We start from the raw sequence: 14,647 nt of genomic DNA, 5'->3' as shown, positions 1-14,647 counted from the left end.
GTCCTATAATAAGGGCCTGCAATCTAAATGAAATGGTATATTCTGTTGCTTGTCTTCTCAAGATACATTGTTCTTCCTAATTACTCAACAGAGAGATAATCTTGTTCCTCTTTTCACTTGCAGTCCATTAATGTGAAATTACCTGCTCTTCTCAAAATATGCCACATTTTTTCCTTTTAAACATTCTGATCCTAGTGTCTCAATTTTCTCCTCTTCCTTCTTCATCTACAGTATTCCTCATTAGCTGAATAAATTGATTCAAAATTACTTCCTCTAGAGAAACTTTACTAACCCGAGAACCTTTACTAACCCCACAACCTGGGGTTTGTGCCCCTCTCATAGTCTCCTGTAGCCTCTGCATTGATCCTCTTCTATTGTTTTATTATATTTCTTATTCTGAACTTTCTCAGCCAATAGACTGTGTTGTTCTTGTAGGCATGCACTCTTTCCTCATTTGTTCCCCTAGCACTTAAATATAGTGTTCAAAATATCATACCAACACAATCAGTAAGTATTGAGGAGAAGGACCATTTAAACTTGTACATACATTTATGAATTTTATAAGTCCAATCACAACTTCTGGTACCTACAGCTATCATCAGCATATTATTGGTTGGCTAAAGCCAAACCCATGATTCTGATTAAAACTTGGTTAAATCATGATGAGTATCTGAGTAGGAATCTTATTATAGGGCTAAGTATTATTGAAATCATTGATACCCTTACTACTCCAGAGATTAGAAAGTAAACTGTCTACTCAGCTAAGTTTGTTAGACTTTCTCAAATTGGAAACATAATAGACTAAAGATACTTTCTAAGTAATTCCATAGCATTCAAATCAACATCTGAGCCTATTACTTTACTCAGAAAAGCATTCAGTAGTCTGATGGTTAATTTTACGTGTAAATTTGACTGGCTAAATGATACCTTGTAAAACATTACTTCTAGGTGTGTCTCTGAGGGTGTTTCCAGAAGAGATTAGTGTTTGATCATTAGACTAAGTGGTGAGTTTCATCCAATCTGTTAGGACCCAAATAGAACAAAAAGGCAGAGAAAGGGTGAATTTGTTCTCTCTGCTTGAGCTGAGACCTCTGTCTTCTCCTGCCCTCTCATATTGGTGCTCCTCGTCCTCTGGCTTTTGGACTTGGATTGAGACTCACACCATTGGCTCCCCTGGTTCTCAGGCCTTTGGGTTTAGATTGGAGCTCTACCATTGTTTTTCATTGCCCTCCAGTGTGCAGACAGCAGATCATGGAACTTAAGCTTCATAAATGTGAGCCAATCCTTCACTATAAATTTACCTATCTATCTATCATCTATCGATATTGTATTGGTTCAGATTCTTTGGAGAAGCCTGGCTAATACAAGTAGTTTCCCTTAGTTCTTAGTGTAACAATGCCCAAATGTCTCCCACCATGCTTGTACTTATTCTCTAGCTTTTCCTCAGTTCTAATTTTGTTCCTTCATCAGGGTCTTCATATATGCTCTCTCAACCTGCCTAATTTTTTCCAGTCCTGATGTCTATTTGTCATGTTTTTTTAAAAATATCATAAATATGTTATACTGTCCTTCTGATCCTTCTTGAATCATGTATTAAATATCACGATTGTATCTTGAAGATTAAGAATATCTTTATAGTGAGGAAATTACAGGAGGAGTCTTTCCCTACCCCAGAAGAAAAGTGTAAAACATATGGTAGAAAACACAGAAACTCATCACTAGCTTGAGTGTATTATCTTAGACTCCTCCATCTTGCCTCAGCCCCATTCTTCATGAAATCAGGATAGAAGATCAGAAGATTAGTGTAGGAGATGAAAATAACATGTACAGTTGGTAAAAAGAAAAAAAAAAGGAATATCTTAATTTGCGTTTTAAAAAATCTTTCCTTTTCCATTTGCTCACTTTATTTTGTGCTCTTATACTATGTTAAAATATGTTAAACTATGCTCAGCAGAGGAGAAAATAGACAAGTACAATTTTTTTCAAACTCACTTTTTGATTCAAGAAAAAAGATTACTGATATCTGGCATCCAGTTGAAGTTAAAAAGGGACGAAAGATTACATTTATATATTCTCTCTATACAAACAAAGATGTTTATACATATATGCTTATAAACATACATACAGGCATATATGCATGTATATGTATTAGATTATGAATGCAGCAGCTATATACACCATTCATGTAGCATCTAGCTATTTATCATTCATGCATCTTACATACCTTTATCAATTTACACTTTGCAAATGGAAATTGGTGGAGAGAGAACCAAAAAGGAGGTCACAAGAGATTAAAATCGTTGGTTATTTTGGAAAATAAGGACTAATAGAGGGGAACAAAAGCTGAGAAGTTTAAACGATTTGTGTAGAAATGTCTTTAAGGTCTAGAATAAACAAATAGACATAAAAGAATGAATGCATGATATGTTTTAAATAGACTATCACAAGGTCTAAGGTCAAGAAGAGGAATGAAACATTTGTAAAAATACACATATTTTGTTTATGTAGGAAATGAAGCTTTTATTGTGATACTTATGTGTGCACAATACCCCAATAATATAGAATTGCTTTACTTTTTGGATATAGTCGCTTACAAAAGAGACCAACTAAAGCGTATAGACTTTAAAACAAAGACATAATTTAATTGTGAAGGGGGGAAATATGTATGTGAGATTTTATCTTTAAAAATAAATTGGGAGGAGGAGCTTCAAGATGGCAGAAGAGTAAGACATGGAGAATACTTTCCTCTCCACAAATACATCAAAAATACATCTACATGTGGAACAGCTCCTACAGAACACCTACTGAACACTGGCAGAAGACCTCAGACCTCCCAAAAGGCAAGAAACTCCCCAAGTACCTGGGTAGGGCAAAAGAAAAAGGAAAAAACAGAGACAAAACAATAGGGATGGGACCTGTACTTCTGGGAGGGAGCTGTGAAGGAGGAAAGGTTTTCACACACTAGGAAGCCCCTTCACTGGCGGAGACGGAAGTGGCAGAGGGGGGGAGCTTCGGAGCCATGGAGGAGAGCGCAGCCACAGGGGTGTGGAGGGCAAAGCCGAGAGATTCCCGCACAGAGGATCAGCACCGACCAGCACTCACCAGCCCAAGAGGCTTGGCTGCTCACCGCCAGGGCGGGCGGGGGCGGGGAGCTGAGGCTCGGGCTTCGGTCTTATCGCAGGGAGAGGACTGGGGTTGGCTGCGTGAACACAGCCTGAAGGGGTTAGCACACCACAGCTAGCCGGGAGGGAGTCCGGGGAAAAAAGTCTGGAGCTCCCAAACAGGCAAGAGACTTTTTCTTGCCTCTTTGTTTCCTGGTGCGCGAGGAGACGGGATTAAGAGCACCGCTTAAAGGAGCTCCAGAGACGGGCACGAGCCGTGGCTATCAGCGCGGACCCCAGAGACAGGCATGAGACGCTAAGGCTGCTGCCGCCGCCACCAAGAAGCCTGTGTGCAAGCACAGGTCACTCTCCACACTGCCCCTCCCGGGAGCCTGTGCAGCCCACCACGGCCAGGGTCCCATGATCCAGGGACAGCTTCCCCGGGAGAACACACAGCACACGTCAGGCTGGTGTAACGTCACGCCGGCCTCTGCCGCCACAGGCTCGCCCGCATCCGTACCCTTCCCTCCCCCCGGCCTGAGTGAGCCAGAGGCCCCGAAGCAGCTGCTCCTTTAACCCTGTCCTGTCGGAGCGAAGAACAGACACCCTCAGGCGACCTACATGCAGAGGCAGGGTCCAAATCCAAAGCTGAACACTGAGAGCTGTGCCAACAAAGAAGAGAAAGGGAAATTTCTCCCAGCAGCCTCAGGAGCAGCGGATTAAATCTCCACAATCAACTTGATGTACCCTGCATCTGTGGAATCCCTGAATAGACAACAAATCATCCCAAATTGAGGAGGTGGACTTTGGGATCAATGATATATATATATTTTTCCCCCTTTTCTCTTTTTGTGAGTATGTATGTGTATGCTTCTGTGTGTGATTTTGTCTGTATAGCTTTGCTTTTACCATTTGTCCTAGGGTTCTTTATGTCCATTTTTGTTTTGTTTTGTTTTGTTTTGCGTTTTTGGGTTTTATTTACTTTAAAAAATTTTTTTCTTAATAATTATTTTTTATTTTAATAACTATTTTAGTTTACTTTATTTTATTTTATTTTATCTTCTTTCTTTCTTTCTATTTTTTCTCCCTTTTATTCTGAGCTGTGTGGATGAAAGGCTCTTGGTGCTTCAGCCAGGCATCAGGGCTGTGCCTCTGAGGTGGGAGAGCCAAGTTGAGGACACTGGTCCACAAGAGACCTCCCAGCTCCATGTAATATCAAATGGTGAAAATCTCCCAGAGATCTCCATCTCAATGCCAAGACCTAGCTTCACTCAACACCCAGCAAGCTACAGTGCTGGACACCCTATGCAAAACAACAAGCAAGACAGGAACACAACCCCATCCATTAGCAGAGAGGCTGCCTAAAAGCATAATAAGGCCACAGACACCCCAAAACATGCCACCAGACGTGGACCTACCCAACAGAAAGACAAGATCCAGCCTCATCCACCAGAACACAGGCACTAGTCCCTTCCACCAGGAAGCCTACACAACCCACTGAACCAACCTTAGCCACTGGGGACAGACCCCAATAACAACAGGAACTACGAATGTGCAGCCTGCTAAAAGGAGACCCCAAACACAGTAAGTTAAGCAAAATGAGAAGACAGAAAAACACACAGCAGATGACGGAACAAGGCAAAAACCCACCAGACCTAACAAATGAAGAGGAAATAGGCAATCTACCTGAAAAAGAATTCAGAATATTGATAGGAAAGATGATCCAAAATCTTGGAAATGGAATAGAAAAAGTACAAGAAACTTTTAACAAGGACCTAGAAGAACTAAAGAGCAAACAAACAGTGATAAACAAAACAATAAATGAAATTAAAAATTCTATAGAAGGGATCAATAGCAAATAACTGAGGCAAAAGAACAGATAAGTGGCCTGGAAGATACAATAGTGGAAATAACTACTGCAGAACAGAATAAAGAAAAAAGAATGAAAAGAACTGAGGACAGTCTCAGAGACCTCTGGGACAACATTAAACACACCAACATTCGAATTATAGGGGTCCCAGAAGAAGAAGAGAAAAAGAAAGAGACTGAGAAAATATTTGAAGAGATTATAGTTCAAAACTTCCCTAATATGGGAAAGGAAATAGTTAATCAAGTCCAGGAAGAACAGAGAGTCCCAAACAGGATAAATCCAAGGAGAAACACGCCAAGAAACATATTAATCAAACTATCAAAAATTAAATACAAAGAAAAAATATTAAAAGCAGCAAGAGAAAAACAACAAATAACACACAAGGGAATCCCCATAAGGTTAACAGCTGATCTTTCAGCAGAAACTCTGCAAGCCAGAAGGGAGTGGCAGGACTTATTTAAAGTGATGAAGGAGAAAAACCTACAACCAAGATAACTCTACCCAGCAAGGATCTCATTCAGATTTGATGGAGAAATTAAAACCTTTACAGACAAGGAAAAGCTAAGAGAATTCAGCACCACCAAACCAGCTTTACAACAAACGCTAAAGGAACTTCTCTAGGCAGGAAACACAAGAGAAGGAAAAGACCTACAATGACAAACCCAAAGCAATTGAGAAAATGGTATTAGGAACATACATATCGATAAGTACCTTAAATGTAAATGGATGAAATGCTCCAACCAAAAGACATAGACTGGCTGAATGAGTACAAAAACAAGACCCATATATATGCTGTCTACAAGAGACCCACTTCAGACCTAGGGACACATACAGACTGAAAGTGAGGGGATGGAAAAAGATATTCCATGCAAATGGAAATCAAAAGAAAGCTGGAGTAGCAATTCTCATATCAGACAAAATAGACTTTAAAATAAAGACTCTTACAAGAGACAAAGAAGGACACTACATAATGATCAAGGGATCAATCCAAGAAGAAGGTATAAAAATTGTAAATATTTATGCACCCAACATAGGAGCACCTCAGTACATAAGGCAAATACTAACAGCCAAAAAAGGGGAAATCGACAGTAACAAAATCATAGTAGGGGACTTTAACACCCCACTTTCACCAATGCGCAGATCATCCAAAATGAAAATAAATAAGGAAACACAAGCTTTAAAGGATACATTAAACAAGATGGACTTAATTGATATTTATAGGACATTCCATCCAATAAGAACAGAATGCACGTTCTTCTCAAGTGCTCATGGAACATTCTCCAGGATAGATCATATCTTGGGTCACAAATCAAGCCTTGGTAAATTTAAGAAAATTGAAATCGTATCAAGTATCTTTTCCGACCACAAAGCTATGAGACTAGATATCAATTACAGGAAAAAATCTGTAAGAAATACAAACAAAGGGAGGCTAAACAACACACTACTTAATAACCAAGAGATCACTGAAGAAATCAAAGAGGAAATCAAAAAATACCTAGAAACAAATGACAATGAAAACATGACGACCCAAAACCTATGGGATGCAGCAAAAGTAGTTCTAAGAGTAAAGTTTATAGCAATACAATCCTACCTTAAGAAACAAGAAACATCTCAAATAAACAACCTAACCTTACACCTAAAGCAATTAGAGAAAGAAGAACAGAAAAACCCCAAAGTTAGCAGAAGGAAATAAATCATAAAGATCAGATCAGAAATAAATGAAAAAGAAATGAAGGAAACGACAGCGAAGATCAATAAAACTAAAAGCTGGTTCTTTGAGAAGATAAACAAAAGTGATAAACCATTAACCAGACTCATCAAGAGAAAAAGGGAGAAGACTCAAATCAATAGAATTAGAAAAGAAAAAGTTGGAGTAACAACTGACACTGCAGAAATACAAAGGATCATGAGAGATTACTACAAGCAACTATATGCCAATAAAATGGACAACCTGGAAGAAATGGACAAATTCTTAGAAATGCACAACCTTCCAAGACTGAACCAGGAAGAGATAGAAAATATGAACAGACAAATCAAAAGCACTGAAATTGAAACTTTGATTAAAAATCTTCCAACAAACAAAAGCCCAGGACCAGATGGCTTCACAGGCGAATTCTATCAAACATTTAGAGAAGAGGTAACACCTATCCTTCTCAAACTCTTCCAAAATATAGCAGAGGGAAGAACACTCCCAAACTCATTCTACAAGGCCACCATCACCCTGATACCAACACCAGACAAAGATGTCACAAAGAAAGAAAACTACAGGCCAATATCACTGATGAACATAGATGCAAATATCCTCAACAAAATAGCAGCAAACAGAATCCAACAGCACATTAAAAGGATCATACACCATGATCAAGTGGGGTTTATCCCAAGAATGCAAGGATTCTTCAATATATGCAAATCAATCAATGTGATACACCATATTAACAAATTGAAGGAGAAAAACCATATGATCATCTCAATAGACGCAGAAAAAGCTTTCGACAAAATTCAACACCCATTTATGATGAAAACCCTCCAGAAAGTAGACATAGAGGGAACTTTCCTCAACATAATAAAGGCCATATATGACAAACCCACAGCCAACATCGTCCTCAATGGTGAAAAGCTGAAACCATTTCCACTAAGATCAGGAACAAGACAAGGTTGTCGACTCTCACCACTATTATTCAACATAGTTTTGGAAATGTTAGCCACAGCAGTCAGAGAAGAAAAAGAAATAAAAGGAATCCAAATCGGAAAAGAAGAAGTAAAGCTGTCACTGTTTGCAGATGACATGATACTATACATAGAGAATCCTAAAGATGCTACCAGAAAACTCCTAGAGCTAATCAATGAATTTGGTAAAGTAGCAGGATACAAAATTAATGCACAGAAATCTCTAGCATTCCTATACACTAATGATGAAAAATCTGAAAGTGAAATTAAAAAACACTCCCATTTACCATTGCAACAAAAAGAATAAAATATCTAGGGATAAACCTACCTAAGGAGACAAAAGACCTGTATGCAGAAAATTATGATGCTGATGAAAGAAATTAAAGATGATACAAATAGATGGAGAGATATACCATGTTCTTGGATTGGAAGAATCAACATTGTGAAAATGACTCTACTACCCAAAGCAATCTACAGATTCAATGCAATCCCTCTCAAACTACCACTGGCATTTTTCACAGAACTAGAACAAAAAATTTCACAATTTGTGTGGATACACAAAAGACCCCGAATAGCCAAAGCAATCTTGAGAACGAAAAATGGAGCTGGAGGAATCAGGCTCCCTGACTTCAGACTATATTACAAAGCTACAGTAATCAAGACAGTTTGGTACTGGCACAAAAACAGAAATATAGATCAATGGAACAGGATAGAAAGCCCAGAGATAAACCCACGCACATATGGTCACCTTATCTTCGATAAAGGAGGCAAGCATATACAGTGGAGAAAAGACAGCCTCTTCAATAAGTGGTGCTGGGAAAATTGGACAGGTACATGTAAAAGTATGAAATTAGAACACTCCCTGACACCATACACAAAAATAAACTCAAAATGGATTAAAGACCTAAGTGTAAGGGCAGACACTATCAAACTCTTAGAGGAAAACATAGGCAGAACACTCTATGACATAAATCACAGCAGCATTCTTTTTGACCCAGCCCCTAGAGAAATGGAAATAAAAACACAAATAAACAAATGGGACCTAATGAAATTTAAAAGCTTTTGCACAGCAAAGGAAACCTTAAACAAGACCAAAGGACAATCCTCAGAATGGGAGAAAATATTTGCTAATGAAGCAACTGACAAAGGATTAATCTCCAAGATTTACAAGCAGCTCATGCAGCTCAATAACAAAAAAACAAACAACCCAATCCAAAAATGGGCAGAAGACCTAAATAAGACATTTCTCCAAAGAAGATATACAGATGGCCAACAGACACATGAAAGAATGCTCAACATCATTAATCATTAGAGAAATGCAAATCAAAACTACAAAGAGGTATCATCTCACACCAGTCAGAATGGCCATCATCAAAAAATCTACAAACAATAAATGCTGGAGAGGGTGTGGAGGAAAGGGAACCCTCTTGCACTGTTGGTGGGAATGTAAATTGATACAGCCACTATGGAGAACAGTATGGAGATTCCTTAAAAAACTAAAAATAGAACTACCATACGACCCAGCAATCCCACTACTGGGCATATACCCTGAGAAAACCATAATTCAAAAAGAGTCATGTACCAAAATGTTCATTGCAGCTCTATTTACAATAGCCAGGACATGGAAGCAACCTAAGTGTCCATCATCGGATGAATGGATAAAGAAGATGTGGCACATATATACAATGGAATATTACTCAGCCATAAAAAGAAATGAAATGGAGGTATTTGTAATGAGGTGGATGGAGTTAGAGTCTGTCATATAGAGTAAAGTAAGTCAGAAAGATAAAAACAAATACAGTATGCTAACACATATATATGGAATCTAAGGAAAAAAAAAAAAAGGTCATGAAGAACGTAGTGGCAAGACGGGAATAAAGACACAGACCTACTAGAGAATGGACTTGAGGATATGGGGAGGGGGAAGGGTGAGTTGTGACAGGGTGAAAGAGTGTCATGGACATATATACACTACCAAATGTTAAATAGATAGCTAATGGGAAGCAGCCGCATAGCACAGGGAGATCAGCTCGGTGCTTTGTGACCACCTAGAGGGGTGGGATGGGGAGGGTGGGAGGGAGGGAGATGCAAGAGGGAAGAGATATTGGAACATATGTATATGTATAACTGATTCACTTTGTTATAAAGCAGAAACTAACACACCATTGTAAAGCAATTATACTCCAATAAAGATGTTTAAAAAAAAAAAAAAAAAAGAGACATGTACCTAAATGTTCATTGCAGCTCTATTTACAATAGCCAGGACATGGAAGTAACCTAAGTGTCCATCAACAGATGAAGGGATAAAGAAGATGTGGCACATTTATACAATGGAATATTACTCAGCCATAAAAAGAAACAAAATTGAGTTATTTGTAGTGATGTGGATGGACCTAGAGTCTGTCATACAGAGTGAAGTAAGTCAGAAAGAGAAAAACAAATACCGTATGCTAACACATATATTTGGAATGTAAGAAAAAAAATGGTCATGAAGAACCTAGGGGCAAGAGGAGAATAAAGACACAGACCTACTAGAGAATGGACTTGAGGATATGGGGAGGGGGAAGGGTAAGCTTTGACAAAGTGAGAGCGTGGCATGGACATATATATACTACCAAACGTAAAATAAATAGCTAGTTGGAAGCAGCCGCATAGCACAGGGAGATCAGCTCGGTGCTTTGTGACCACCTGGAGGGGTGGGATAGGGAGTGTGGGAGGGAGGGAGACACAAGAGGGAAGAGATATGGGAACATATGTATATGTATAACTGATTTACTTTGTTATAAAGCAGAAACTAACACACCATTGTAAAGCAATCATACTCCAATGAAGATGTTAAAAAATAAAAATAAATAAATTGGAAATAGAAATTTAAAATGAAAATAGAGTTTTATTTTGACGTTAACAAATGTAGGTCCTAATTGCAAATGTACACTGATAATATATCTGCTATATTTTTATGGTATTTATTTATTGAAATAAATTGGACCCATTATTTTGAATATTTAGAAGATTGAAAATAACTATTTTATTTTACTTTTCCAAAGGTTTGAAATAATTGGTTTTAGCTGTAGTGTATACTTGAAAGGCATGAATATTTCCTATATTTTCACATATATTTGCCATGGATTTTTTTTTCTTCTAGTTCTTATTTATATATCATTTATATACAGCATTGTATAAATTTAAGTTGTACAGAATAATGATTTGACTTACATACTGAAATGATTATCACAATAAGTTTATTGAACGTCCACTATTTCATATAGGTACAAAAGTAAAGAAATAGAAAAAAATTTTGTTTGTGATGAGAACATTTAGGCTTTACTCTTAACAGTTTTCATATATAACATACAGCACTGTTAATTATATTTATCATGTTGTACCTTACGATCCTAGTACTTATTATAACTGGATGTTTGTGCCTTTTGACTGCCTTCATCCAGTTCCCCCTCCCCTGACATCCTGTCTCTCATAACTGCAAATCCCATCTCTTTTTCTATGAGTTTGTTTCTCTGTTTTTGAAGCATAGTTGACCTATAACACTATGTTAGTTCTTGTTACACAACAGAGTGATTTTTTTCCCTACACATTTCAAAATGATCAGCACAATGTCTAGTTACAATATGTCACTATAGAAAGAAATTACTTATTGACTATATTTCCCACACTGTACATTCATACCCATGACTCATCTATTTTGCAGCAGGAAGTTTGTACCTCTTAATGTCTCTCACCTATTTCTTTCCTCCCCCTCACCCTCTCTGGTACCTACCTGTTTGTTCCCTGTATATATAATTCTTTCTGTTTTCTTTTATTTGTTCATTTGTATTGATTTTAAGATTATATGTACAAGTTAAATCACATGGTATTTGTCTTTCTCTGTCTCACATATTTCACTTAACATAATACCCTCTAGTTTCATCCATGTTGTCACAAATGGCAAAATTTCATTCTTTTCATGGCAGAATAATATTCCATTCTGTATATACATATATATGGTATGTGCGTGTATATACATATATATACCATATCTTCTTTATTCATTCATCTAGTGATGGGCACTTGGGTTGCTTCCATATCTTACCTGTTGTAAATAATTTTTCAGTAAACATAGGAGGGCATATATCTTTCTGAATTAATGTTTTTGTTTTCTTTGGATAAGTACCAAGGAGTAGAATTGCTGGATCATAAGGTAGTTCTATTTTTAATTTTTTTGAGGAATCTACATACTGTTTTCTATAGTGGCTGCACCAAATGTCCTTCCCACCAACATTGCAAGAGGGTTTCGTTTTCTCCACATCCTTACCAGCACTTGTTTTTTGTTGCCTTTTTGATGATAGCCATTCTGACAGTTTTGATGTAGTATCTCATTGTGGTTTTGATTTGCATTTCCCTGATGATTAGTGAAGTTGAGCATATTTTCATGTGTCTTTGGCCATCTGTATGTCTTCTTTAGAAAAATGTCTATTCAGATCCTCTGCCCATTTTTAATTGGGTCATTTGCTCTTTGATGCTGATTTGTATGAGTTATTTGTATATTTTTTATATTAATCCCTTATGAGATGTATCATTTGCAAATATTTCTTCCATTCAGTAGGTGGCCTTTTTCTTTTGTTTATAGTTTCCTTCACTGTGCAAAAGCTTTTTGGTTTGATGTAGTTTCATTTATTTAGTTTTGCTTTAGTTTCTCTTGCCTGAGGATAATAGCCAAAATAATGTTAAGATTAATATCAAAAAGAGTACTGCTTATGTTTTCTTCTACAAGTTTAATGGTTTCAGATCTTACTTAAGTCTTTAATCCAATTTGAATTTATTTTTGTGCATGGTGTGAGAGAGTAGTCAAGTTTGATTCTTTTGCATGCAGCTGTCTTGTTTTCTCAATACCATTTATTGCAGAGGCTGTCTTTTCCCCACTGTATAATCTTGCTTCCTTCATTGTAGATTAATAGCTCACATAAGTGTGGGTTCATTTCTGGCCTCTCTATTCTGTTCCATTGATCTATGTGTCTGTTTTTGTGCCAGTACCATACTATTTTAATGGCTGTAGCTTTGTAGTATAGTTTGTAATCAGGAAATGTGATACCTCCAGATTTGTTCTTCTTTCTCAAAATTGGCTATTCAGAGTCTTTTTGTACCCATACAAATTTTAATATCATATGTTCTAGTTCTGTAAAAATTGCCATTGGCATTTCAATTGGGATTGCATTGAATCTGTAGACTGCCTTTGGTAGTATGATCATTTTAACAATATTGATTCTTCCAATCCATGAGCATGGTATATCTTTCCATCTTTCTGTTTCATCTTCAATTTCTTTCATCTGTAACTTAATAGTTTTCCAAGTACAAGTATTTTTACTTCCTTAGTTAAATTTATTCCGTGGTATTTTATTCTTTTTGATGCAATTGTAAATGGGATTGTTTTCTTAATTTCTCTTTCTGATAGTTCATTTTTAGTGTACACAAATGCAACAAATTTTTGTATATTAATTTTGGATTCTGCACTGTACCAAATACATTGATGAGTTCTACTAGTCTTTTGGTGGCATATTTAGGATTTTCTGTATATAGTATAATGTCATCTGCAAACAGTGATAGTTTTACTTCTTCCAGTTTGGATTCCTTTTATTTCTTTTTCTTGTCTGATTGCTCTGTCTAGAACTTCCAATACTATGTTGAATAAAAGTGCTGAGAGTGGGCATACTTCTCTTGTTCCTAATCTTAGAGGAAATGTTTTCAGCTTTTCACCCTTGAATATAATGTTGGCTATGGGCTTATCATATACAGCCTTTAATATGTTGAGGTATGTTCCCTCTATACCCACTTTGTTAACAGTTTTTATCATAAATGGATGTTGTATTTTGTCAACTACTTTTTCTGCATTTATTGAAATTGCTGTATGATTTTTATCCTTCATTTTGTTAATGTAGTGTACTATATTGATTGATTTACAGTTATTGAACCATCTTTGCATCCCTGAAATAAACCCCACTTGATCATGGTGTATGATACTTTTAATGTATTGTTTAATTAGTTTTGCTAATATTTTGTTGAGGATTTTTTCATCTATGTTCATCATGATAATTGGCCTATAATGTTTTTATTGTAGTGTCATTTTCTGGTTTTGGTATCAGTGTGATGCTTGCCTTGTAGAATGAGTTTGGAATTGCTCCCTCCTCTTCAATTATTTTGGAATAGTTTGAGGAGAATTGGTGTTAACTCTTCTTGAAAAGTTTGGTAGAATTCACTTGTGAAGCCATCTAGTCCTGGACTTTTGTTTATTGGGAATTTTGGGGTTTTTTTTGGGGGGGTTACTGATTCAATTTCATTACTGGTAATTGGTCTGTTCGTATTTTCTATTTCTTCCTGGGTCTTGGGACATTGTACACCTCTAGGAAATTGTCCATTTCTCCTGGTTGTCCATTTTATTAGATATAATTGTTTCTAGTAATCTTTTATGATCCTTTGTATTTCTGTGGTATCGGTTGTAACTTCTCTTTTTTTCATTTCTGATTTTATTGGTTTGGACCCTCTCTCTTTGTTTCTTGATGCATCAGGCTAAGTTTATCAATTTTGTTTACCTTTTAAAAGAACCAGCTCTTCGTTTTATTGATCTTTTCCATTGGTTTTTTAGTCTCCATTTATTTCTGCTCTGATCTTTATAATTTCTTTCCTTCTATTAATACTAAGTTTGGGTTTTGTTTGTTCTTTTCCTAGTTCCTTTAGGTGTAAGATTAGGTTGTTTATTTGAGATTTCTCTTTTTTCATAAGGTAGACTTATATTGTTATGAACTTCCCTCTTAGAATTGCTTTTGCTGCATCCCACAGATTTTGGATTATTGTGTTTCATTTTTATTTGTCTCCAGGTATCTTTTTTATTTCTTCTTTGATTTCTTCAGCGATTCCTTGGTTGTTTAGTAGCATATTGTTTAGCCTCCACATGTTTGTGTTTCTGTGGTTCTTTTCCTTAAAATTGATTTCTAATCTCATAGTATTTGGTCAGAAAAGA

The sequence above is a fragment of the Eschrichtius robustus genome, chromosome 6 (assembly GCF_028021215.1).
Source record: "Eschrichtius robustus isolate mEscRob2 chromosome 6, mEscRob2.pri, whole genome shotgun sequence".
Taxonomy (NCBI): Eukaryota; Metazoa; Chordata; class Mammalia; order Artiodactyla; family Eschrichtiidae; genus Eschrichtius; species Eschrichtius robustus.
Note: the sequence above shows the minus strand (reverse complement) of the source record.